The sequence below is a fragment of the Lissotriton vulgaris genome, chromosome 9 (genome assembly GCF_964263255.1).
Source record: "Lissotriton vulgaris chromosome 9, aLisVul1.2, whole genome shotgun sequence".
Lineage (NCBI taxonomy): Eukaryota > Metazoa > Chordata > Amphibia > Caudata > Salamandridae > Lissotriton > Lissotriton vulgaris.
The window spans coordinates 618,081,520-618,108,042 of NC_141697.1; the positions used below are offsets into that span (position 1 = coordinate 618,081,520).

The 26,523-nt window shown below is 43.7% G+C and overlaps 1 protein-coding gene and 1 pseudogene across 2 annotated transcripts in view; one reads left to right on the plus strand and one right to left on the minus strand.

Annotated features, from left to right (window-relative positions):
• HIPK4 (homeodomain interacting protein kinase 4) overlaps window positions 1–26,523 on the minus strand; it is a 123,350-nt gene that overhangs the window by 37,413 nt on the left and 59,414 nt on the right. The window lies entirely within an intron of this gene.
• On the plus strand, window positions 3,854–9,254 carry LOC147691971 (E3 ubiquitin-protein ligase TRIM39-like; annotated as a pseudogene). Its single transcript, XR_015299980.1, has 2 exons — window positions 3,854–4,780; window positions 5,905–9,254. The product of XR_015299980.1 is annotated as an E3 ubiquitin-protein ligase TRIM39-like (transcript).

The following is a 26,523-nucleotide window of genomic DNA, read 5'->3' on the forward strand; positions in this document are numbered from 1 at the left end:
ACTATTATATTTGCGACCGTGTACTACAAAATGCACCACCAGTTGCATACCACACACCCTTTTCTCCTGAACGAAGGTAGTTCATTAGCTACTTTTGTTTTTTGTGTGGGCTTGGATATTTCACAATCCATATAACTTCAGTGAACTAACATTGAAGGAAGCACCCCCACTTTAAACACTGCTAAGCACCACTGCCCTCTCTGGATGCCTAAAATCACCCAACGTCTCAATGGGATACCTGACATTCATAAAACCTCCAACCTTCACTTGGTACCTACGTTCACATGAAAGAGGTGAGAAATTACGTTCCGCAGTAGCCACCCTCAAACTCGCTCGCCAGCATTCTAACATCATACTGTCGAGAGACTTCAACATGAACCTACTTCATGGAGGGAAAAAAGCAAAATTGGCCACCCACATACCAGCAAACTATGAAATTACCACGGTAATAGATGTGCGGTTCTTATGGAAGAACTCTCAATACTGCACATGCTGAACACACGAGGTCTGCTCAACAACCCTCCATCCTGCACAAGGGTCACACAAAAAACAGGCTCAATCATCAACTACACTTTTAAGGACTACAATATTCTACCAAACTTCTTGAATTTTCAAATACAAGATAGAGCAGAAAGTGATCACTTACCACAAACCTTCAATCTACTCACGTTTTTTTTTAGCTCACTGCACCATCCCAGCTCAGAACCTGGCTATATGCAAATTAGTATGTTCATGTCTCCCAGTGCATGATGGGAACAGGGCAAACCAAACTACCAAGCCAATTCTTACACTGGGAAGTAAACAAGCTTCCGGGGACCGGTTTCTGGCATTTCAGCCGTCGTCGGCCCGGCTTGCTTGAATCCTGATGGTGCAATGAGCAAGGGACTCACATCTGAGTATACCCTTCCACGCTTAGGGTGGACAAAATATTTAACAAGGGGTGGTGATGGACAGAGTCTCTGAATCGTCTCTTTCAGAGCAGCATCTTGGTACATAACGATTTTTTGCTTTATTTCGTGAGTTGTATTCTTAATGAACTTAGCTGTCATATGCTTGATCAATTGCACCCTTTGCTTCCTGCTCTGCGGCCATACACCAGCCAGGAGTCAGTAGGCATGATATACCGACCTTCTCGCTATAAATGAACGAGACCTTAAACTCTCCTTAAACTCCATATTTAACCACGTGATTTTTCTCCTTTTGCATCCTCCAGTTTAATGAATTGTAACCCTCGCTTTAGAACAAGAAGCAGCACACACACACACATACATACTGGTTACACACAGAACAAGCAGCACACACACATAAACATACCCAGAATAGCAGCCCAGACACACCAACTCGCACTAGGTGCACACAGAACAGCAGCACAAACACACACACACTTGGTGCACACAGAACAGCAGCAGCACAGATACACACACACACTATGTGCACATAAAAGAGCAGCACAGACACACAATACTTGGTATACATAACACTGATAGTGGCACTGCTGCCTGTTCCTACAGGATACACCCCGGTGCCAGACCTCCTGTCGCTGTTACTCACGTTGCCCAGTGCTGCTGCTAGAACACTGTTCCCCCCGTGGGGAGAGTTACCAGATCCGAAGAGCAGCAAGCACCATTTGCCTAAGATAAACAGTGCGAAAGCGAGGCACGCTCGGCTGCTGTTTCCCTCAAAAAGTGCAATGACCTCTGGGTGTGCTTTGCCACCAGCCGCTACACAGTGCTAAGAAGTGGAACACTGCTCACCCCCATAGCCCCAGTTTGGTGCAGAGACAACAGTGGACTGTCCAAATAGGGCTCCGCTTGTAAACTGCGTGGGTTATAGTCAGTGCGCAGTTGCCGCGCGGTTGCTTATGTAAACCATTAAGAAGCCAGTGCCTTCAGTGAATGTCTGCTTATTTAGAAACACCACTGCAATTCGATAGATTTTAGCATTGGCTAGTTGGATGCACAGAGCTGCGTGTTTTCTGCGATGTCAACAAAATGTAATGGTCTGGGACAAAGCACCGGAGGTAAACAGGCAATATGACCGTAATTAGGACGGTCGGCATGCCTCGTGAAAAACACCTCACAAATGGCTCACAGACTAATGAATGAGGCTTCTTGGCCGAATGAAACACAGTGAAAGAACAAGTCACAGGGGCAGTCTGAGCTGGGGAGAAGCGTGCTCCGTGTGTCAATGAAGTGCGCATATCACATTACAATGAAGAAAAACTATGAATAACCAGCACCACCTCTCCCCTACCTCCTCCACCGCCGAGGAACGCGCAGCAATGACTGCAAAAATGCTAACAAAAAAAAATAATTGCCGGAAACGTGAGAATGAATCCCGCCACTCCCGGACTGGTGACCTGACTCATGGTTGCCATGGCGATATTTCAGAGAATACGCTTGCGGCACCGTAAGTCATGTCACCCAGTCCTCAAGAGGCGGGATCACAGCCAGACAAATCGCCCAAACAGGGGCATTGTCCAGTGGCAGGCCTCCGTTCCTCGAGGCCGGCCAATGGCAGAAGGGGCGTGGTTTCATGCCCCTTCTTGTTTACAAGAACTCTTGCCTGCAGCAGCGCATGCGCTGCAATGCAGGCTTCGACCTAACAAGCCAGGCTATAGAATTCAATCTTTACCATCCTAAAGAGTCCCTCCTGGCCCTTTAGCTCGAGGAAGCATGGCTCACAATCATCACATAATCCGGATTCAAAACAGCAGCGAATAACGCAATTGAACAGGTCTCTTTGCTAATGGACAAAACTACCTTCACCATGAAAAGCCACACATGGGGTGTGATACAATCATATCAGTCGCTGAAGCTTCAAGCGTACCTATCTGAACACTTCTCACACCGCAACAAGCACTTTTTGACGCTGCTGCGGCTGGGCTCTTTTTCTACGAAAGACTTAACTTCGAAATGGATATGTAGCTGGCCGACCAAAGAATGCCGCCTCTGCGGACAAGGAGAAGAGTCACTGCTACACCTTCTATGTATTTGCCCCTCATTATTAGAAATCAGAAAAACATTGCTCCGTGAGTTAATGAGGAAGGCACAATTAAGGACATGTAGAGGGGTAGTCATACAATGTCTTGGAGGCTCGTCAATTCAACTATCTTGCAGAGCCATAACCTTCTGGCAAATGGCGGCAAAGGAACTGGATAAACGAAAAAGCAAATGAACTAACTGGAGCAGTCCAGAACTGAATAGCCCGCTCAATTTTTAAATAGCACCGCCATCTTGCATTTTACTGTTTGTAAATGTTTAGAATATTATTTTATTTCACAATCAGATACTTTTAAAACTATCACTTGCCGACTGCTCAAGCACCTGATTGCGTTATGCACGTACTTCTGGCATTGTCAAAAATTCCTTAAATTTAATTTATAATGTATTATGGTGGTTTGTATACCCTTTTATGATTTTTAATGAAATCAAATAAAAGTATTATGTCTTGTGGAAAAAGGGATACGTGCTGATGACAGAAACTCCTTGGCTCAGCGACAAATGGCTTGCCATTCCACTTTTAAGCGTATTTGGGGCTGTCTGTGATTGGGAACGTATCCCACTTTGTGAATGTATTTTAATGTCCATAACTCATATTAAACCTTTAATAAACGTGTATTCATTGGTTGAATTAAATGACACAGTAAGCTGTAACTGGTCAGTGAAATGCTAAACAAATACTACAAATTGGGATGTTTTGCTCTTTCAGGCCACACCTCTGACACCACCCACTGACCCAATCCACGGGTTATTCCCGGCCTGCGACTTTTTTCCCCCACTTCTACCACTACCGAATCAGACTCTTACTTCCTGGTCACAGAACTGTCCCTCCCCTCACGTGTTCCCAGGTGCTCACTTTCCGTCCGACCCATCGGTGCCATGGCTGCTGCTAACCCTGTCCGGAGCCTGCAGGAGGAGGCCATGTGCTGTGTCTGCTTGGGGTACTATCAAAACCCGGTGAGCACCGAGTGCGGGCACAGCTTCTGTCGCCTGTGCACACCTAGCGGCTCAGTCTTCCCCTGCCCTCAGTGCAGAGTGCAGTGCGACCCCAGAGACCTCAAGGCCAACACACAGCTGCTGAACATTGTGGAGATCGCCAATCAGCTGTGCCAGCGAACAGAGGGGGCGCAGGGCCTATGCCAACAACACGAGGAGAAGCTCAAACTGTTCTGCAAGGTGGAGGAGGCGGCCATCTGTGTGGTGTGCAGCCTGTCGGCTGAGCACCGGGAGCACGCCGCGGTGCCCATCCGAGAGGCCGCCCTGGATTACAAGGATACCCTGGCGGGCTGGCTGCCCCCTCTGAGAGCCAAGAAGGAGCTGGTTGTGGCGTCCACGGCGCAAGAAGAGCAGGAACTTAAAGCCTTGAAGGATAACTTGGAAGCTGAGAAGACGAAAACTCGGGCGGAATTTCACCAACTGCGCCAGCGTCTGCGAGAACAGGAAGACGCCGCTCTCGCGAGACTGGAGGAGATTCAGAACAAAATCAACAGGACGGAAAAAGCGAACACTATTCAACGACTCCAGCAAATTGCCTCCCTCGATGCCCTGATCAGAGAGGTAAATTCGAAGTGTGCGCAGCCGGCAGAGGAGCTGCTGAAGGACGTTCGGAGCACCCTGAGCAAGTGTGAACATGAAACATTTCAAGAACAAGAAAAAACGACCAATGAGGACAAGAGAAAGGAAAGTTTTTCAAACCATGTAAGCGTTTTCGAACCGGAAATGGAGATGAGGCAGTATAAAGTGCCTGTGACTCTGAATAGAGACACCGCTCATACACAGCAGAGGCACCCCCCACATGGTCGCACCGCCCGAATCCCAATAAATTCAGACCACACCAGTTTATTTTATGGAAGAATTAAGGCCGCAGTTTATTAGGCATTTATCACTTACAAGCGATCCTTTACAAGCCATTATTTCTGTTTTGGCGACCGTGCGTCCTTACCCAACCAGCTCTGCACTGTGCCCTACATTCAGTGCGGCTCTCTTTACAAAGTGACTTGTCACCGTCCTTAACCACCAATGCCTCTGCACTGTGCCCTACATTCAGTGCAGCTACCCTTGCCCAGGCCACCCCCTCCCTGGGACAAACCTTTTCCTTTCTCTCCGGGCAAGCTTCTGCTTCCGGCCCGACCGGGTAACCTTTTACCTCCGGTTTCCACACACTCCTTGGGTAAGCGTCTGCTTTAACCCAAACCGGATGGCCCCCTTTGCCACCGGTGTCCAATCACTCCCGGGTAACCAGCCGGTTCCCACCCGGCCGGGTGACCTTTTCACTTCCGGGGCCCACACATTCTGTTCCGGGTTGGCGTTTGTCCCCGCCCCCCGCCCGCGTTGCGCCATTAATTGTTTACTTCCGGTTCACCTGAACACAGGGAGCTCGGGGAGCTTGCCAGTGACCCCCTGGGTCCCGCCTGCCCCATTTGTAGTCTGAGCCCTCTGCGCCACCTGCTTTTTGTATTCTTCTTGGATCGCTTTGTAAGTACCGTCTATTGTCCCTTCTTCCGAAACCACAGGATCTCTTGTAAGCCCCATATGCCTCTGCGACTACTCTCACCTCTTTTGTCTATCCCCCCCTTCAATTCCTGTCCCTCCAAGGGTGGGTGGGCGGGTCTTCTCCTGCCAAAATTCCCCGGAGAAAAGAGGGCCTTGTGCCCGGTGCCCACCCTTAAATAGCCCTTATCCCCCTACACATTCCTACCTTAAATTTATGGCTGAGCTGGCCCAGCCCCAATGCTTGGTGGGCCCGCTCTTTTCTCTTTCCCTGCCTTTGCTCCCCTTATCTCGAGCCAATCATTGGGTGCTCGGGCTCTGCCTCCCGGGGGTGGCCTCCACTGAGACCCCCGGTCCAGCCACTGTCCCCCCTCCCCCTGGGGAGTGGGGGGGGGCCGAACCAAGGGGCAAGTCTGCTGAAGCTGTCTGAGAATAAGAGACGTGTGAGAGGGCTCCTCGAGGTTGTGCCGTATGGCTACACGCACAATTACCCCGCGTGCTTCCAGTATCCCTGTGTGCTGGGGAAGGAGGGTGTCCGCGCAGGCAGGCACTACTGGGAGCTGCAGCTGCTGCTGGAGGGTGAAGGGTGGTGTGTGGGCGTTGCTCTAGAGTCCGTGAACCAGTCCGCCGCAGACTCAAAGTCACCCGAGCAGGGGTCTGGGCTGTGGAGGGGTATCACGGTCACTACACGGCTCTCACCTCTCCTGCCACCCCGCTGCCCCTGCGGGAGAGCCCCAGGCTGCTGGGGGTCTACCTGGATTACGAAGAGGGGCGGGTGTCCGTGTACAAAGCCGACACCAAGGAGCACCTTTACACGTTTACAGGTGCCGCTTTCACCGAAACAATCTTTCCATATTTTTTTCTCGGTCAAGGCGCAGAGCTCCGCCTTGTCTGAAACCTGCAGACCCCGGAGATGTTGGGACTAGAGTAAACGCTGCCAGCGTGTTTTCGTGTTTAAAAATTGTGCGCGTTAGTTGGCCTTTTGTATTTTTCATACAGATTTCTTAAACGTCGAAATGAGAAATATATTTGTCACTCCAGTGAAGATGGATGTGTCACGATAACAGGTTGAGAGAAGTGTACTGTTAAGTACGGATTCACAAATTTCCCTTGATATTAACACCATAGCTGCCAAGGTTTCAGATTGCTTATGTGTGACATGTTCATAATTTCAGTGAAATTATGAGTGACATTTCAATCACTATGAGTGACACTTTCTCGCGAGCAAAATCAAGCAATAAAGATGAGAAAAGCATATAAATATCAGAAATCGCACCCACTTAAGCAATGAGAAACTTTAAAAGATCTTAAAACTGCTGCAATTGACCTATGTCTTTGTTGTTACTCAATATTTGTGACTGCTGTAATTTCTACTTTAATGCTCTTAGTCTATCGTAAATGGCCCAAAACCATTTGTAGTATTATTTATATGCCTTATATCATCTATTTAATTTGTAAAGCACTCTAACATCTTTCAATCCCTTTCTCACAAACCGTTCATGTGTTTTATAGTGCTGCTCATGCCAGTGCAGGGTGTCAGAGCTCTTTACATCACACACACAATATACAGACAGAATGACTCATTTGTAGGTAATCCAGTCTAGAAATTATATTTGTAGCGCATCCCCCCTGACAGCTGAAGTGTTGTCATAGGTAGTTCATCCATCCAGCAATAGTCTAGGATGAAACTGAAGTGATTTGCAGTGTGCCAAGCATTCTGCCTGGTGCACTAAGAACTCCAGCAGAAATATGGAATAAGTAACTGGGGGCCAAGGCCATCTAGACATTTGATATTAAAAACATCCTGCAGTGTCACCTTAGAGTACTAACACCTGAAGGCATCGGCTGCAGCTGCCTGGTACAGCACAGGTGCCTCTGAGACTTTATGTTTATGAAGCACTGTGGCTTTCGGTAACTATCCTGTTTTTTGGCTACGGACAAAATCTCCGTTGTGTGTCATCCAAACTTGTGTGGTCTCCAGGGCATAGATTTTCAGCGTGGGCACAAAAGTAAAGGAGGCATCAAATTGCGATGAAAATTGAGACATAAAAAGGTTTTAAGTAAACAGCACTGTAACACAGGTAAATACACAATGCTCTGTGGATACTCAAGATGGGATTCGATCATAATTTACATTTTATAAATCCATGATGAATAATCGTTTTCTATATTGCGGGTACCTGAGATTAATACATAACCCTCTTAGTTGGCATTATGTTCAGGTTAAAGCAGCTGCCTGACCAAAGTACTTACTTCTCTGTTCTGTAGTCTGACTGTCAGGCTGGTAGTCGCGACGTTGCAGCCCACAGAGTCCTATGTCATTCTGTCTACTCTGAGTGTCAAGTTCGGTGCAGTGGCGGCGGTGAGCACAGCACTGACTGCAGCTTCCCGCAACGCCCGAGGCCTCGACCCCTGCACTGCCATGATGATGTGAGTGTTGAAACTGCCGTCCTGTCCGGTCCAAAGGCCCGGGAATAAATATGCGCAGGCAGCAGCCATTTATTATGCCATGTCATTGGGACAGCAGTCAGCACACCACCCAACTCGAGTCGAACCCCCCGGCTGCCGCTTCCTGAATCTGACCTCACTTCGGAGCAGGTGCGGCGCGGGCGGGAATTCCTAAGGCCAGAGGCAGCAGGGCAAAAAGTAACATTGTAGCAAGCAGCACACTGTGTTCAAAATGATTAACAGCCTGCTGGCAAGTCCCTATAGGGAGCTCAGTAGCAGAGCCGGTGCGTGTGCTAGCAGCCTGGTAACCAGTTTCAGCACTGGTACAGCAAAGTGACACAGTGTCATTTAAATGCGTGACAACGTATTTCAGTGCTGTGATGCGGAACACCACATTGAAATGCGTTAGTGTCACACGTGAAGCGCGATACTTGACAAGCATGTAACACAGTAGATAGAGCATTGCCGACTTGAGAAAACATTCTCTATTGCCTCGGAAGCTTCATTCTAGGATAATATTACAGGAGAGAACAACTGGGTCCATAAATTAAAGGCGTTTACAGCACTGCACAGTTACCCGTTGTTCGACTGTTGGCTAAAAATGTTTTCCTTCTAAATAGCTGCTACACAATAAAAGAAAAGAACGAAGCCATGCGTGCAAACCCACTGAGAGTATTAGAACCTTTATTTTCATTCCTGTGTAGAGGTGGGTGAGTGGTTAATGTGTGTCACCTCTTCCGAGCCATGAACCCCTCTCCACACTCGACTATAATATCAAATAGCATATGTCACTGCATAGCTGCATATGTGGTTTATGCCTCTGTTTCTATATACTTGTCTTAATTTTCCCAAGATTTCCCCATTTAACTATATTGAAAGAAATCTGCCAGTCAATAAAACAAAAGTAACAAAGTAGATTTCCCTTTGAACATATACTGAGTTTAAACACCTTGGTCCATATTACATAAAGTGCCATTTTCATGACGTTAATAGGCCCTGTGCACAAACGCTTCCAGTTTTTTTTTAAACATGTTTAACGGTGACATCTTTTTAGACGAGGACGTTTACCACATATTTGCTTGCGCTGCTGTATGAGATAGTGTACCCAGAAAAGGGTTGTTTACAAATACTTTTCTTCGTAGGCATATTATCATACCATAGAACATTCTGTCCAGCAGTGCGATTGCAAATACCTTTTCTTCACCATTCAGCCCTGAGGAAGTCGCAGAACTATTTCCAAATGCAACGAAACACATGTCGGCTGGTTCTGTTTTGGCTTTATGAAAACTGAATTACAGACAAAGCAACATCACATTTATATGTTTATGGATCATTCATAGTTTGTATTCTAATGCTGCCCAAACGCAAAGTGTTAATGAATTTGTACGAAACGAACGACAGGTATGTGTGCCTGATTTTTTCACTCCCTGGGCTCTTTGGTATTACAAACAGACCCCCCCAGGATATTGCGGCATAGATTTAAAAATTTAACGGCACAAAAATTGAAATTTTGCTGCATTAGTGCAGCACTTTATTTTACTTGTAATCATTCCTTTCAACCTTAAATTAATGGAAACTGTTTAAGCAGAGTTTTTCCCTTTGAAATAGGTGTGTTTAAAGTGTTAGAGAGTTTTTTTTGCTATATTCTCATTTGCGTTAATATTCTGGAGCATAGGTTTAAACAAGCACAATAACACAGGGAGACCTCTGAGACACCCTTGACCATGAAGACGTCAGAGATGCCCCTGACCATGGAGACGTCAGAGACAGCCCTGACCATGGAGACGTCTGACGCCCGTGACCATGGAGATGTCAGAGACGCCCCTGACCATGGAGACGTCAGAGACGCCCCTGACCATGGAGACGTCGGAGACGCCCTTGACCATGGAGACGTCCGAGACGCCCCTGACCATGGAGACGTCCGAGACGCCCCTGACCATGGAGACGTCCGAGACGCCCCTGACCATGGAGACGTCCGAGACGCCCCTGACTATGGAGACGTCGGAGACACCCCTGACCATGGAGACACCCCTGATCATGGAGACGCCCCTGACCATGGAGACGTCAGAGACGCCCTTGGCCATGGAGACGTGAAAGACACCCCTTACCATGGAGATGTGAGAGACGCCCCTTACCATGGAGACGTGAGAGATGCCCCTTACCATGGAGACGTGAGAGATGCCCCTGACCATGGAGACGTGAGAGATGCCCCTGACCATGGAGACGTGAGAGATGCCCCTGACCATGGAGACGTGAGAGATGCCCCTGACCATGGAGACGTGAGAGATGTCCCTGACCATGGAGACGTGAGAGACACCCCAGACCATGGAGACGTGAGAGACACCCCAGACCATGCAGATGTGGATCGGTTTTGACAAAGCTTGCAGATGCTGCGCAAACGTTTTTAAGCGCCAATGTCACTTAAATTACAAACATTGGCTTAGCTCTGAAATGGCCCCAAAGGCAAGGTTTGGAAGTGCAAATATCACTAAAACAGCATACATCGACTAGGAGATGGTCCAACAAGCAAACGCCACTGAACACACAAGCCAGCACTAGAGTTGTGTACATGAACTGGCAGGGAGATGCACAAACAAGTATATGTGTGATGTACCAGCGTCATTCAACTAGCAGACCTCTATTCCATCAATTAATGAGTGACACAGTGAGTCATCAACATGCAAATGTCACTCACTCGATCCGGAGAGAACGCAAGGTCCTGACATGCAGGTGCCTCAACAAACAAACCCCTGGAGTGGCCGATGATGCCACGACTCGGAAGTGTGCCAGTGTCACTCAACCAGCAGACTACGCATGAGAACCATGACCATGCAAATGTCTCTCAACTCGCGGGCACTGCTCACGCCGCTTGACGTGGAAAGGTCTCAACAGGCAGACATTATGATGTACTAACGTTACTCAAGCTGGACGCATTCACTTAAAACAGACTCCCTTATCAAGCAGATGTAACTTAACCAGCAAACAGCCTCCGAGCCGTCGACTGCAACCTGACAGATGTCAGCAAAACACTGTTAACACGCCAACGCCACTCAAACAGCAGACATTGCTCATTCCACTGACACTATCTGACTTGCACACACCCTTTAACCAGAAAACATGGCCGCCACCAACACTACATCAGCGACTTGTTCTAGGACTTCTGCCTCCCTTTAGGCTATCATTTGAGTGGTAGGTATAATAAACAGCAAATACAATAATAACAACAAAGGCAGATCCTCAGTGCGCAACCAGGGCCACATGAGGCATGTGTAACCTGGTGGCAGCACTACCCACAACACACACGCAAGTCACCATCACCAAGGACTAGAGTGGGCACTAATAGAAACGTGAACGGTGCTCTCACGCAAGTGCCCAGGTGCACTTGGCAAGTTAGACTCTCTGTATGTTTGTTTATGGGATCAGTCGGGTTTGACCCTCAAGTTCATCTTGAAAAGTAGAATTAAATGGTGCTTTAATATTTCTTTGATGACACTATCCTGTTGTCATGAGGCAATTGGTTTCAAATCCCACCACTGAAACCATACCAGTGTCCAGAGGCTGGTTATTTAAAATCTCACTTCTGACACCAATCTGGTGCCTGAAGACTGATGATGGTTTAAACTCAGCTGAAACCATTCTGGCAATTAAAATCTGTCTTCATCTGACAATTAAAAAGTTCACTCCTAGGAGGAATGGGGCAGGGGAGCAGAGTCTATTTTATCTGTATGTCAAGGTGGTGGGTTCCTGAAGCAATATATTTTTAGTTACTTGTATCACAATATCTCTTTAACAGCATATTCAGGGGAATCATTGCCCTTCATATTTCCTTGAATGTGGAAGTTCCAAAAATGTGTGATAGTGTACATTTCCGTGAAACTGTCTTTGTGCCTAACACAGTTTCACATAAGTATCTACCTCCTCCCTAGTATCTTAAAAAGGCTGGGAATCTATTTACATAAAGCGGTGGCAGGTGAGCAAATAAAAACAATCTCTCAGCTATTCTTTCTCATATGCCCAGTCATACCATGGTTTATTACAAGAAGATCCTTGATTCACGCATATATCCTTACATCTCTCAGAATTATAGCAGAGACCCTACCACTCTGGATCTCCAGAAGCTTAATTTTTCTGTTTTGGTAAAAGGGGATTAGGCATATAGTAGTAATCTTGTCTCTGGCAGTTAAGACCTGCAGGTACGTCCAGGCAGCTCTGCATATATTTTCCTGTTATTCCTTCTGTTTTAAAAACAAATGTGTTTTTTTTGTATGCACCCATCCTGGGGTAGCTTTTCCCTAGGTGAATGCTTGGCCAGTCCACCCATACAGTGCTTTTAGTCTGTCAAGCGAACGTTCTTCAGGTAGTGGTCATACATATTTAACATGGTGAACCGGAGCCAATAGCCACAGCAAGAACCCCTGTTCTGGAGCATCTGACAGGACCAGCAAGATAGTAGAAGCCTGCACTCAACCCCCAATTAAAAAAACAGAGTCACAGTCTGCTGTGGATTCTGCATTCTTATGTGTACTCAAAGGTGAAGATTTATTTTGTTAAGAGCACTTTTTCCCACATAGTTATCATGAATTTATGGAAGCTCCTGGAACTAGTTTCTGAAGAATTAATCTTAAATGCATCTCATTGACTTACAAAGCAGTAACACTGGTGAGCTGCAAATAAACGTAAACTGAATTCAATAAGCGTGTGACTCATAAAGCACAGTAAGAGTTGGGAGGCTGGGTAGCACAAGAGACTGAGTGGCGTCTCCAGAGCTACCTTATATAATGCAGTTGACTGACTCGATTTGTCTGATGGTATTTTTTTTTTGCTGTCACCTGGCTCATATTTCTGATGCTCTGATTAGTGAGTCATAACTGGCACATACATTTAGAGTTTGATGATAATTCTGTGTAGAAATACTTGCTCCACTAATACTATTGCTGCTTTTAGATGAAGAGGTACAGGAACAAGCTCCCATTTAGAGAGCACCACAGGGAAAGTGTTAAAAGAGCTGATAATACTGCAGTACAATCTCGGATAATTGTATCTATTGTTTAAAAAACAAGCAGATGACCCATTTTTAGATCTAGTTTAGAGCCAGCGTCAGCCGTATTTCAAGCCTCAAGTAATCAAATACATTCATAAACACAAAGGACATACATATATGCACACACACAGGGACTTTGGGTTACAGGCTTCGAACAATCATACAAATGGTACTAGACCTGCAGGTCAAGTGACTTAAAAAATCTAGTTTAATACTCTTGACCCCTAAACTGGTTTCAAATTTTGAGATCCCAGGCAAACATTTCAATTCACTGAGATGCCATTTTGTTCATTCTCACATATGAAAGCACCTTCAAATATGTTAGTTTACCATGTCTGCTGTACAAACAACTCTTTTGTTTGATTTAATAGACTAGACTTTTGCTCCATAAGCAATACAAATCTAGCCACATATAGGATACACATGACCCCTGACTTGCCCCTTAGTTCATTAACAGCATTGTCATCAGGGCGGGGGCAAGAATATTTCTCAAATCATGTTTAAAACTATCACTTTTAGTAATGTGTAACTATAGCAAGAAGTAATAGCGCACTCTCATTTCAGCACATTTTCCATTAAAATAGTCACAAAATGTATAGGTGGAATGTAGTTTTAGTGATAAAACTATATAGTAAACAAACAATAATGATTGGAAATAGAGTTTTTTCAAATATTTGTCATTTGCACATCACCAAGTGAAGTGTGCCAATTTGTTTTGCCCTTATTTAAATCTTTCCAATCAGACTTCTGAATTAAAAAGAAAAGTGCTTTCGTAATTCCTGATATATTTTGAAATATTTGTACTATTTATTTACAAGCTATTTACTGACATTTGACCTCTGTCCTTGAACAGACAGCAAATGTACAAAGATAAAAACAAGATTTAAATGCATCTTAATTGCTCATTCACTTTCTGAATGAACAGAACACCTGTTCTTTTCCAGCTCAAGTTCACTTGTTAGAATGGACCAGTATAGCCTAAAAATAGTTTGACATGTTCAAAGCTGACTCACCATAGATTTTTCGAGGCCTGGGTTAGCTCTCCTTATCCATTGTTCTGTTCAAGTGTCAGTCACATTGTGCTTCCACAGCATGTGGGGGGGAGGGGCTGTTGCCAACCTCAGCCACTGGTTCTGTTGCACCTTGACTGGCAGCATTTCATTTGATCACATGTGCAAATCCGCCTAAACTAAGTGTACTGCAGTGGCAGAGCTAGTGGGTTAAAACTTTGCTCCAACCATGCTTTTTTTTCTTTCTCTTTGTTATCCTTTTTAGGTTGAGCCTAGTGGATGCGCGTGTGCGCTGCTCTCTCTGTGAGACTACTGTAGTAGAGTATGGGAGAGAAGCTGCGCCTACTCTTCGCCCATATTTTTCATTGGCTTGTGTCATTGACTTTCGTAAATGCTGCATTCAGATTCGTCAATAGGCTTGTTAGTCCCACCTTAGTACAGCCTTGTCTTCATTTGTAACGTCCCATGGCTACTGGCCCTTTTACTTTGGTTGTTACACAGGACCTTTTATTTAGTTTGTAAGCACTATTTACTTTATTGAGTTTCTCTTCCTGCAGGCTGGACATGAGCTGTTTTAGCTGAAACCGCATGCTTTTTTTTTTTAAAGCGGCACGGCCGCCCCCTTATCACAGGCGCCTTCTTTCAATCACTTTCAGCCGGCATTATCTCATGTCGGTTTCAACCCCCAAGTAAAATGGATTTAGAAATGATTCGCAAATTAAGTCATGTGAATTCAGGTAGCACATAATCCTGTGCTAATGGGCTAAGGCTGACCACAGCACATCTGTGTTATGTCATCTGTATTAAAGCCACCTGATGGGTTGTTTTCAAAAGTCTGTTTTATTAACAACACCACCACCACCACTACCACCAATACCACCACCAATACAACCACTACCACCACTACCAATAGCACCATCACCAATACCAGTACCACCACTAATACCACCAATAACACCACCACCAATATTTAATCTACTTGGTATTACTGTAATGCTATGAAGAACTAGTTTGAAGTTATGTGGTCCTAGGCAAAACTTTGAATTCACTAAGCTGTCACTTTCTTTATTATCACACATGAAAGCACCTTCATATATGTGAATTCAGCATGTCTGTTGTACAGAAAACTCTATCCACATATAGGATACACATGACCCCAAACTTGCCTCTAGTTCATTAACAACATTATCATCAGAGCGGGGGCAGGAATGTTTCTCAAATCATGTTTAAAAACTATCACTTTTAAAAAATATATAACTAAAGCATTAAGTGGTTGCACATTGCCCTTTGCAATCAGCCCATTTTCCATTGAACTGGCCACAAATGTTCCCACTGACATGCAGTTTTAATGATAAAATGTTATATTGTGTACAAACAATAATGTTGGGCAATCTAGTTTCTGCAAATATTTGTAATTCGCACATCACCAAGTAAAGTGTTCTGATTTGCTTTGCTCCTATTCACATCTTTATTTCGATTACAGTTCTGAATTACTAAAAAAAATGTTTTTTTGTTTTTCCTGATATATTTTGAAATATTTGTACTATTTATGTACAAGCCATTTAGCCCCTTGTGTGCTTCGGACGGCCAGTCCGACGTCACGGTGGGCCTGTGCAGAGGATGTCCAGGGGCCGTCCGAACTCCGCCCACTCAATAAAATGCCCACACAGCACGAAACGGGTTAAATGTTTGTTACAAAAAACTGACATCATACAGTCTTTTGTTTCACAAAACTCACTTTACAAAATTCTCTAACTGTAGTTAGAGAAAGAAAGGTAAACACCATTTTCCAGGATAAGATGAGCAACAATTTGTTAAAAGATAAATTGACATTTAACCTCTGTCCTTGAACAGACAGCAAATGTGTCATGTTAAAAGCAAGAGATAAAGGCATCTTTATTGCTCATCCCCTTACTGAATTAACAGAACACCTGTTTTATAGCTCAAGTTCACTTGCCATAATGGACGAGTTGGTCCTAAAAATAGCTCGACTTGACTCACCATAGCAAATGGGAGGCCTGAGAAATAATTGCACCATGTAACATGTTACAGAATTGCAAAATGGTTTAATCGATTAAAAAAAAACAGTGTTGCAGACTTTGAGACCGAAACATGGCTTTTTTACGTCGGTCCTTACTTTGTTCTTTGTGGTTCAGCACTCTGTATTGTAGCATATTGTATTGTAGCATACTTGTATAGCGCAACCTGTCACCACCAAAGGCATCCTGGCGCTTTTGACCCATGATCCAGCGAAAAACAGTAGCTCAACCTATCCTGGGAAAGAGATGGGTTTTCAAAGCCTTTCTAAAGGCTAGAAGATCTTCAAGGCTTTTCAAGGATATTGGCAGAGAGTTCCAGAGTTTGGCCGCCGCTACTCTGAACGAGCGGCCACCCATCCTCACTCTCTGGACGCGCGGAACTACCAGTAGCCTGGACGACGAGGAGCGTAAGGCTCGAGGTGGACAATACCAGGCAAACATTCGCCGCAGAGGAATAGGGCCCAGGCCATGAATAGCCCTGAACACAATACAAGCTGCTTTGTAGCGCACCCGCAGATGGACCGGCAGCCAATGAAGTTCTCGCAGCGCTGCCGTAGAAGAACTATGAGAAGGGCGAGAGAGGGCGAGTTTGGCAGCAATGTTCTGCACCCTTTGCAGCTTGCCCAGAAGTGTTACCGGGGCCTCCAGAAGCAGTGCGTTACAGTAGTCAAGTCGACTTAGGATGGTACAACGCACTACTTCTGGTCTGGCTTGCTCAGGGAGAAGGGGTAAGACCTTACGCAGCATACGAATCAGCATCATACATGTGGAGGTGGTCTTATTTACATGTAGATCTAGCTGCAGGTTGGGCCCAAAAATAACGCCCAGATTGCGCGCAGATTGTGCGGCTGACACCGTCTCTGAAAAGGACGGAGGCCAAAAATCAGCCGGAAGATCGCGAGGAACTCGATCTGTGGAGCAGTGTAAAACCTCCGTCTTGGTTCCGTTGAACTGTAATGAGTTCAGACGGAGCCATTCTGCTGTCGCCTGCATGCACCGGTGGAAAGTCTCCAATGTGACTGCATCCTGACCCTCCAAAGAAAAGACCAGCTGGGTATCATCCGCATAATTAAATGCGGAGATACCAAAAGATTTGATGAGCTGGACTAGAGGGCGGAGGTAGATATTAAAGAGTATGGGGCTGATGGCTGAGCCCTGGGGTACACCTTGTCCCACTCTCCGCTCCTCTGAACTGAAGGGGGGTAGCGAAACCCGTTGCTGACGGCAGTCCAAATAGGAGATTAACCAATCCCTAGCTCTGTCTTTGACCCCGCATTCTTCCAGCCTGGAGATCAAGGTGGGATGGCTGACCGTGTCGAACGCGGCCGACATGTCGAGCAGCACCAAAAATGCTGCCCGACCACTGTCGACTCGCGCCCACAGGTTGTCTATGGGAGTGCATGTGTTTTCCAGCTCTCTCCCTCATGTAGTTCACCACCATCAGATACCCACCTTCCCTGTGCTCCATGCTGCTGCTGCCTTTGTGTTGAAAGCTCTCTCGGGTGCTTCTCCCCCCACCAAACTCTATGCCTTCCCTGTGCTTCCACCCACCCCCTGTGTTGCTGTCCCTCGTGTGCTGTTTTTCCCCTTCCCAGTCCCACGCCGTGATGCTTCCTCCACCTGCTCTACTGTTGCCCCCATTGCCCACAGACTTTCTTTAAAAAAAGACTTTAAGTTGAATAAAAGCAAATTTGTGCTACCTTTTTTTAAAATGTAGTTATCCTTCTTGTATCAGTAAATGAAAAAATGGTGAACATGCGTAATGGTGCATGTGCACACGTCAGCACGCATGCACATCCCTACAAAATCACATGACTGCGTCATTACACCTAGTTGTTATGTTGTGCTATTTCATTATTATTCTGTATATTGCTTTAAGGCTCGTGTTAGAGCGAGCCACTCTTTAGAATGCCTTTGCTTCTTGTATGTTCGCATTCTGTGTACAGCAGTTGAAGCCTGACTGATCTACTGTGCAGCTGTGCTTCCTGGCACCACCTGTTAATTCCTTATCTTGAATAAATATCTAAGAAGAAACCTGCCTCCACCTCTACTTTACAATTGGCGACGATCGGGATCAGGATCCTATAATCTACAATTTCGTGAGGACTATTATTTTTTTCTTTCTTTTCTCTTCGCTACCGGCTCACGAAAGAAGAAACGAGACGCATTTATTGGCTATTATTTTTTTTTACTCTTCTCTAAAACCGTCAACATTTCAGCGTCTATTAAGGAATTGCCTGGTTCGTATTTTTTTTTTCTCTTGTCCCTGATACGAGGACTTACTTCAAGGCTTCGGTTGGTGGCGCATGCCGGCATCTTTCGATTGTGGGCTGGATTCTATGCACGATCTCCCAACGCGCGACCTACTGAGTGCCACACGTCAGTCACGCATTCCTGCTTGATCGCGTGATGACGCAATTGCGCAAGGTCGCGTTGCGTGACCCTGCGTAGCGGCCATTTTGGATTGGTCGCGAAGTCTCTCGGTGTTTCCTCAGTCACCGAGGCAGCATTTAAAAAAAAAAAAAAGAAAAACGAATAAAACGAAGCAGCGCAGAGTCGGCAACGTCGCTTATCATAAGCATTTAGCGACACTTCATTCAAGTAAGAACAATTAGGATAAACAGGTGAGACTGTCGGGGCACTTATTTATACAATTTTTATTTTGTTATTATGATATACTATTGAAACAAGCCTTCTATTTACGTATTTTCATTATATGGATTCTGGGGATCAATCCCAAAGTGTTTCAGAAGAAGATATGGCTCAACAAAGCTTTGTTATTAGTACCCCACAGCCTTTTTGGGCTACTGGATCACAGCCAGACATGAAGTGGGTGGAATGGAAAGAATATTTTAATAATTACATTTGTGCCATTGATGAGAATGCTAAAATGAAACCTGAGCAAAAGAAAAGGATACTTCTACATTCCCTGGGACCCAAAGGGTTAAAAACTTATTCAAGGATGCAGAAGTTAACTGATGCTGATTTAAGTGAATTTGACAATGCCATTGCAGATATGGACAGATATTTCGCACCTAAAGTGTGTATAAGTTTTGTGAGGCACAAATTCTTCCAAAGGAAACAGAAGAAGGAAGAACTGGTTGATGAATGGGTTGATGACCTTAAAAAACTTGCTATTGACTGTAAATTTGGGAACTTGCATGACGATCTTATTCGGGACCAACTAGTGATGCACAATGATAATTCTCCGATTCAAGATCGCCTTTGGGTAAATGGCGATGCACCTCTTGACGACGTACTTGCTATAATGAGGAAATCGGAAATGTCAGGGAGATGCGCCACCGTAGTAAAAGATACTGTTAAGGAATCAGACAAAGCATCGTCTGCTGTCTTCAAAATTCAGGGAACACCAAAATATCAGAATAAGCAAGTTCCAAACAAGAACTTCAGTCAATCCGTCAGGAATCAAGGAATGGACAACAAGATGGAAGATAGAAGGTGTTACCGTTGTGGTAGCAAAGAACATATGGCTTACTACAAGTCATGCCCTGCCCTACGGAAAAAGTGTAGTGTTTGTGGTCTTATAGGCCATTTCAGCAAAATGTGCCGCATGCGTACTAATGTCAAGTGTATCTGGAATGAGGATGCGTGTGCTAACGAAAGTAGTGAAGATGAGGATGGTTGTGTGAAGAATGTGAGAGGCAATTACATGTTAAACATTACTGATGAAGCTATGGAGGGCAAACCTATCTGCGAAGTGTCTTTAGGTGGTGTTAAAGTTAATGTATATGCAGATTCTGGATCTCCATATACAATTGTCAACGAAGATGTATGGAAAAAAATTTTTACACAGAAAATAGGGGACAAGTTAAATGCCTCAGATGTTAATCCTGTGAGTTACACAGGTGAAATAATTGGTTTATTGGGTTTCAGATGGCTCACCTTCATCTTTAAAGGTAGGATAACCAGAGGCAAGTTATACATAGCCAAAAAGGGACCTTCTGTTCTGGGTTGGTGTGACCAGAAGAATCTTCACATCATCTTAGACCCTAATAGCAAGGAGAAAGTGCTAGTCTTAGATGAGTGCAGCAAGTTAGAAGATATATTAAAAAGTAAGTTCACCAGTGTGGTAAGTGGACAATTAGGCAAGCTAAAAGGTTTTGAGCATAGAATCATGCTCAAGGGAAATGCACAACCCAAAGTGCATAAGGTTAGGCCTATTCCTCTGTTGATAAGAGACGAAGTCAAAAAAGAAATTCAGGGTCTATTAGCTAAGGGCGTTATCGAAGAGGTAGACTCTTCGGAGTGGATTAGTCCAGTGGTCGTAGCGAGGAAGTCCAACGGCAAAATCCGTTTGTGTATTGATTTACGCCATCTTAATCAAAACATTGTAATTGAACGGTTTCCTTTGCCCAAGATTAATGAGATGGTTTCTTCCTTAAGGGGAGCGACTTGGTTTTCCACAATAGACCTTTCTGCTGCCTACCACCAGGTAGTCTTAGAACCTGAGTCGAGGCATCTAACAGCTTTCATCACACCATTTGGTTGTTTTCAATTTATAAGAATGCCCTTCGGCCTAGCATCAGCCGCGGCTGTGTTTCAACGTTTAATGCACAAATTGTTTGGGGATATGGATGGCATTTGTTTTTTTCAGGACGATGTTCTGATCGCAGGTACTGACAAAGAAGATCATGACGCAAAGCTTTGGAAAGTTTTTGACACACTTAATTCTGCTGGTTTAACTGTCGAGTTATCTAAATACAAATTTGGGGAAAGAAGTGTCTCATACCTTGGTCATATTATTAGTGAAGAGGGTGTCAGGCCAAAAGCTTCACTAATAGAGAGCATCGTTGCCTCGCCTGCACCTGAATCTAAAGAGGAAATCAAATCCTTTTTGGGAATGGCAGAGTATTGTGCCAAGTTCATCAAGGATTTTGCTTCAAAGGTATATAACATCAGGTCCTTGTTAAAGAAAAATGTAAAATTTGAATGGACTAAAGAATGTGAAAAAGAGTTTACTGAGATTAAGTGGGAATTGCAGAAAGTGAGCGCTTTGTCTAGTTTTGACCCCAATTTGGATTGTCTTTTGACAACTGATGCAAGCGACAAAGGCTTGGGCGCTGTCTTGTCGCAAGTTGGAGAGAATGGTAAAGAAAGAATCATCTTATTTGCATCTAGGGCTTTGTCACCAGCAGAAAGCAGATACCCTATTATAGAGAGAGAAGCCTTGGCTTGCGCATGGGCTTTAGAGCATTTTCGTGCATTTGTTTGGGGAAAGATGGTTAACATCAGGACTGACCAAGCAAAGAGGCTATCCTGAAAAAGTTTTGGAAACAGCCTTAAGTAAAACTGAAATTAAACCTCGTGATGAGTTGCTCACTAGTAAATCAAAAGAGAAGACAAACAGACATGTGTTTGTGTCTAAATACTCATCGAGATCTCAAGCAATCAAACATATCATAAAATCTAGATGGGAATTGCTAAGACAAGAGCCTGATTTCAAGGGACTATTCGATGAAGAGCCTTTAATCGCGTATACAAGAAGTAAGAACCTTAAAGAAATTTTGAAGACCACAGTTTCTGAAAGCCAACCCTTGTTCAATGGAATGCGGAAATGTTACAATTGTGTGCATTGTAACAATGTAATAACAGGGAATACCATCCACCACCCGCAATCGGGGAAAAGTATTTCATTAAAATACAACGGAGACTGCAACAGTTCAAACGTAATCTACACCATCAGATGCCCATGTGGACTGCTTTATGTTGGCAAAACTTCAAGAAAAATTAAACTACGCATTTCAGAACACAAAAGCACATTCAGAACAAAATCTACTAAGTCCTTCTTTGCAACTCATTGGTTAGAACACCAACACACCAATGCACAGCTTAGGTTCACCATTCTTGAAATTGTCTCAACAAAACAAGATCACAATCATCCAATACACTTAGCACAGAGAGAGGCCTGGTGGACAAAATTTTTACAGACTATGGCTCCAAGTGGGCTCAACGACAGGATTGAGTTACAGTGTTTTCTATAGATATGCTGTCTCTAAACATAGTTATCTGTTATGTTATGTACTACTAGTCCTGGTGGACAAAATCTCTACAGACTAGGGTTCCGAGTGGGCTCATCGATAGGATAGAGTTACAATGTTTCCTATAGATGTGCTGTCTTTAAACACAGTTATCTGTTATGCTATTTATTCCTAGCGAATGATACTTGATAAATGGTTTAGATCTGATCTCATTTGTGGTAGAATAACAACATAATGTTTCACACAATCATATTACTGTGAAACAATGTCTAATGATGGTCATTTCACTAACAGCGTGCTCTTGGATCTAGTATAACAACAATTCATTTATACCAAGCGAATGATACCTTATAAATGGTTCAGATCTGATCTTATTTATGATAGAACAACAACACAATGTATGTCACATATATCACAGTCGAACAATGTATAATTATGTTCATGTCACCAATATCGTGTCTTGGATCAAGCACAACAATAATTCATATGTTGCTGAGTTTGTATCCAAATGATGGACTCTTTTCCAGGTCTAATTAGATTCATGTTTCCACTATCCATACACGGTCAATTATTCAGGTTCAATCACAGTCTTGATTTTCATCCGCGTTCCATTTATCTAGGACACTGTCCTACCACCCAGGTCTCTTTTGATTCATTTTTTATCACTCACAATCGGCCAAATACTCAGGTCTTACCACATTTGATTCACTTGTTTATCATTCATAATTAGCCAAATGCTCAGGTTCAACTATAGACATGTATTCAATTACTCGTGTGCTAGCTCTTAAGAAAATTGATTTATCCTCACATTTTCATCTAGGTATCAACCCAATTGGTTGTTTCTCTTGGGTGTTTTTTTCACAATTTTTACTTGCTAAATATGATACACATATCATTCCCTGCTTATTTGATATGGATGGCCAGGCTCAGTGGCATTATTCCGATTAATAGAGGTAACGCGGGTACACAATAGAGATCGCGATTGAATAAATGTGAACGTCAAAATGTTGGATACTTGTAAATTTTTTATTTCGAGATTGGCGCTTATTTTCCAAAACTCTACTAACAGTGCTCACGGAGGCGCAAAGTAGTAGATTACACAAATATGGAAGCAACAGTTCAGGACGTTTCGAAATTTACCACTCTAAGATGGACGCTCACTTTGTTGTCCTATTACTCTGTTTACAGTGGTCACGCGGGCGCTGAGTAGCTGACGATACAATGTAGTCTTGTTTCAGTGTTTAATCATCACGGGTACAAATAAGCAACGCACACCACTAACATTTTTCCGTGGTGGAGCGAGTAAGACGAACGGTTGGATTGCTGTGGCGAGAGGTGAGTCGATGTCGGCTGTGGCAGCACTAGTGTCGTTTTCTCGGATTTCAATATGCTTAAAAGGGACACGCTTGTTTTTGCAGATTTAAAGAGAGAAGCGTTGTGTCACTCGGGAGAGGAATCTAACTCGTTAGGTGAGTGTTACCATGCCAGGAATCGCTTTCTATATTGCATCTAGCATAAACACGGAGTGTTTAAACGCACGGTTTTATGCACTTGACTAAGCGCTACATGTTATATCTAGCACTTCCAGTTTGCTAAGGAAAGATGATAGTGAAATGTGATGTAGAAATGCAGTTATTAGGCTTTTTTGAGCAACTGGCAATCGTTTGTGGGTGACAATAGATAGTTTGACTTGTCATGCCAATTAGGTGTTAAGAACAGCATTGTCGACTAGCAAGGATTACTAAGATTCTAATTTATCTTGTAGTTTCTTCAGAACAAAACCGATCGGGCAAGGTATATTCATCTTAAATCTTTTTTTATTGCACCACAGATAAAATAGTACCGAGATTCATGTCGCAGCAGTGATACTCCGTTTGTGTAAAGATGGACTTAACGCTTGCAGATGCTTGATCAGTTTCTGCATATACTATCTACGTAGAGCTCAGTGACGTACCAGCCAGAGTTCTTAATACAATTAAGTAAGTTGTGGTTCATTTGAGGAGAATGGCTGTTTGTTTCACCAAGCAAATTGACAACAAGTGTTGACACATATACAATTTTGTTGTTTGCGCCCTCAGCTTAAAGAATTGCAATAGAGGTTGCCACGCGATTGAAGTATCTTTCCACTACAATGTGACTTTGATTAGTTGAGATGTGAGTACATGAGCAATTTTTTATAGCATGTTGGAATAGCTACTGAACATGACGCTTACATTGACCTGTGTCTCCCACATATAATCTTTCTATTTAGCAACATTCACCACCGGTAAAAGAGTCCTTTACCTCAATCATTATTTCTGGTGCCCCCGTTTGTTGACCTGGTTAAGATGTCCATAGTGCACATGTTACATTATAAAAGATATGTATCTTATATGTCTTGATTTACATATGTGTTTTCAGTTGGTCTTTATGAACTGCCCTCGCATCTAATCAGTTGCTGAATGTTCTTTGAGCTAAAACACAAGGATTGTAACCGTGAATCACTGATACATTGTTTTATTTTCGCAGTGCCCCTGAAGAAGGGAATCTCCCCGAAATGCATTGGGCCTACTTCTCAACTATGATTCCTATTGTATCAGAGTATTTCTCTGCAGAATATTCATTGTAACAAGTATTTTTTGGAGTTATTAATTTGTTATTTCAAAAAATGTTTTGCATTAACTGAATCCATGACTGATTTGTTGTAACTAATGAGATTCATATGCAAATGATTACAAAAATATAACGTTTTTAAAGAAATCTTTCTTTCTTTCTGTGTAATTAATTGAAATACTAAGGTATCAATTGTCTTCGATTGACATACTTTAATACTTTGGAGTGCGCTTGGTAAACTAGTGGAGTTTTCCACCAGAGGTTCTTTTGTAACATCAGGACTGACCATAAACCGTTAGTCCACATTTTAACCACTGATGGCACTGCAACTGCTTCTGCTAGGTTAGCAAGAATCTCTATGCGTATGAAAGAATACATATACAATATCACTTATGTACCTGGGAAGGACAATGTTGTAGCTGATTGTCTGTCAAGGCTCCCTTCCCCACTGGAAGAATGTGTTGATGATCCTTGGGGGAATTTTAGTGTGGCATTTGTACATGATTCTGGGTTCCCAGCCATCAGCAGGGAGGATTGGTTAAGAGAACATAATGCGGATAAGCAGTTAGTAGAAGTCTCAAAATTTATTTGTCAAGGTTGGCCCAAAGAAAGATTTTGGTCTGACGCTGTGAAGCCATTTTGGGAAGTACGATCTGAGTTGTCTTTCGAGAAAGAGGTTTTATTGAGAGGGGACAGGATTGTTCCGCCTTCTTCATTTTATCCACTGATGGCACTGCAACTGCTTCTGCTAGGTTGGCAAGAATCTCTATGCGTATGAAAGAATACATATACAATATCACTTATGTACTTGGGAAGGACAATGTTGTAGCTGATTGTCTGTCAAGGCTCCCTTCCCCACTGGAAGAATGTGTTGTTGATCCTTGGGGGAATTTTAGTGTGGCATTTGTACATGATTCTGGGTTCCCAGCCATCAGCAGGGAGGATTGGTTAAGAGAACATAATGCGGATAAGCAGTTAGTAGAAGTCTCAAAATGTATTTGTCAAGGTTGGCCCAAAGAAAGATTTTGGTCTGACGCTGTGAAGCCATTTTGGGAAGTACGATCTGAGTTGTCTTTCGAGAAAGAGGTTTTATTGAGAGGGGACAGGATTGTTCCGCCTTCTGGGTTAAGGAAAAAGATCCTACAGTTGTGTCATGAGGGGCATTTTGGTATAGTAAGGACTAAGTTATCTGTTAAAAATCTGTTTTGGTGGCCAAAAGTTGACAGTGAAGTAGAGACTTTTGTCAGAGGTTGCTCTGTTTGCAGTTCCGCAGACAAATCCTTGAGGACTTTGAGACCAGCGATGAGTGATGGACTCATTCCTAGCATGCCTTGGGAAACCATTGCTGTGGACATATTTGGTCCAGTAGGGGACCCGAAAGAATATGGTTTGGTTGCCATTGATCTTTTCACCAAGTGGCCTGTAGTTAAATTTGTGGATAAAGTGGATACTCAGGCTGTGTTAAAATTTTTAGATAACATTTTTATAGTTGAAGGGTTACCTCTGAATGTTTTAACGGACAATGGAGTACAATTTTTGTCCAAGGCTGCTAAAGAATATTTTGGGAAATGCGGCATTACACACAAAACGACCTCATTGTACAATCCTAGCGGGAATGGAACAGTAGAACGTTTCAATAGAGTGATTAAAGGTATTTTACAGGCAGCTAATTACAAAGGTTTGGATTGGAAATTGGAAATACAAAAAGCTGTTTGGTCTTACAAAGTGACCTTGAATAATTGTACAGGTGTTTCACCTTTCGTGATGATGAGAGGTAGACTACCCAGGTGCAAGTTTAACCCTATTTGGTTATTCAAAGTCAGTGTTCAGCAATGGTCACCCATGGAGGTTAGGAAAAATTTAGAATTGGTGCATGGCAGGAGTAAGACTTACTATGATCAA